The following is a 2,500-nucleotide window of genomic DNA, read 5'->3' as shown; positions in this document are numbered from 1 at the left end:
ATTATCACACACACACACACACACATATATACAGCATTAATATATATACAAATAAAGTTTTGGTCTAATATCAACAGAGAGAGAGAGAAAAAAAAAGATGAAAAAAAAAGACAAATAAAGGATTATAACTCACACATCAATATATATATAATATATATATATATATATATATATATATATATATATATATTATATATATATAATATATATATATATATGATATATAAATATATATATATATTATATATAATATATATATATATATATATATATATATATATATATATATATATATACAAATAAAATAGCAATTTACCATCAGTCTTTACATAAAACCTTCTACAATTCTCTTTTGTTAATATCCAGTTTCACAATTTTTTTCATATTTTTCTAATTACTTCGTTCTGTCAACAGATTAGCACATAATTCGGTCTATCTTTCATATAGTAAAAATAAATGTATCAGACCTTCTTTGTCTCATTATGAGCGAAATTCAACGGAAACTGATTTCATGAGCATAAGAGAAGCTGTTTTGGCAAATGATAATATTTAAGGACAAACTTTAACGAGTCAGTGATGAAAATTCGCCAGGAAAAAAATATCTTGGGAAAAAAAAATACGTACATATATATATATATATATATATATATATATATATATATATATATATATATATATATATATATATATACATACATATAGATAGATAGATAGATAGATATAGATATAGATATAGAAAATGTGGCAACTCTATATTTGTAAGTTTTGTTTGTTTGTTTGTTTCTTTTTTGTGAGATTTTAATAAACAAGATCGAATATGTGTGTGATTAGGTACAGCAAGTAAGATGATGTAAAGATAATGATGATATTAATTAAAATGATGATGAGGAAAATGATGAGAATAATGATATCAGTAATGATAATTTTATAAATAATGAGAATAATGATGGTAATAAGAAATATAATAACATTGATGATAGCAAAAGCAGTAATGATACTAATGATAATGATAATAACGATAATGATCATGATAATAAATGTGATAATGCTAACACTAATAACAACAATTGTTCTAATAGTAATAGTAGCAATAGTAATAGTATAACAATAATGACTGATAATGATAGTGATTATAATAAAGATAAAAATGATAATGAGAATAACAATAATAATAATAATGATAGGAATCATTATAATGATAACAATAATACTAATACTCTTTATCATTATTATCCTCATTATTATCATTATCATTATTATCATTATTATTATTATTATTATTATCATTATTATTATTTTCATTATTGTTGTTGTTGTAGTTGTTATCATCATTACTATCATTATTGTTATAATAATCATCATCATTATTATTATTATAATTATTATTATCATCATCATCATCATTATTATCATTATTATTATTATCATCGTTATCATTATTATTAGCATTATGATAGTTATCATCGGCACCTTTGCAATTATCATAATTATCGTTATTATCATTATTATCATTATTATCATTATTATCATCATCATCATTATTATTATTATCATCATTATTATGATAATGATAATGATAGTAATAACAATGATTGTAAAAACAATACTAATGATGATATTAAAGATGATGATTATATTAATTATGATTATAGTAATGGTAATAATAGTGATCATAAATACGATGACGATTATCAAAATACTAATGATATCAATAACAATAATAATAATGATAATGATTATGATAATAAAGTTGTTGATAATGACAATGATAACAATCATAATGATAATGATAATTATAATAATGATAGTAATGATAATGATAATAACACTAATAACAGTAATAAGGATAATAATTACAATAAGGATGATGATAATGATATCAATAATAACAAGGGTATGAAATAAAAATGATGATAACAATAAAACAAATAATAGTGATAGTAATGATAATGATTATAATAATTATTATAGTAATGATTATAACAAGAAAAATGGTGATCATAGTAATGATGAAAAAGAAAATTATGATAACAGAGGAAATAACAATGATAATGATACTACAAAGATAATGATAAGGGTACTAATATTAATACGACTTAACAATGATACTAGAAATGATAACAACAATAGTAACGATGATGATAATGATAATGAAAATGGTGATGATAATGAAAGTAATTATGTTAATGGTAATAGCAATAATCATGATAATGATAGTGTTGATGATAGTGATAATAATGATAATAATAATAATTATGATAATAGCAATGATAATGCTAATAATGATGATGATAATAATGATAATGATTATGATAACAATGATAATGATTATGATAACAATTATAATGATTGCAATGATATTCATAATGACAATTATTACAATTATGATAATAATAATAATGGTGATAATAATGATAATGATAATGGTGATAATAATGTTAATGACTGTAATAATAATGATAATGATTGCAATGATAATGATAATGACAATGATTATAAG

The sequence above is a fragment of the Penaeus japonicus genome, unplaced genomic scaffold, assembly GCF_977035675.1.
Source record: "Penaeus japonicus unplaced genomic scaffold, GWHDUDI00000001_assembly GWHDUDI00000026, whole genome shotgun sequence".
NCBI classification, from domain to species: Eukaryota; Metazoa; Arthropoda; class Malacostraca; order Decapoda; family Penaeidae; genus Penaeus; species Penaeus japonicus.
Note: the sequence above shows the minus strand (reverse complement) of the source record.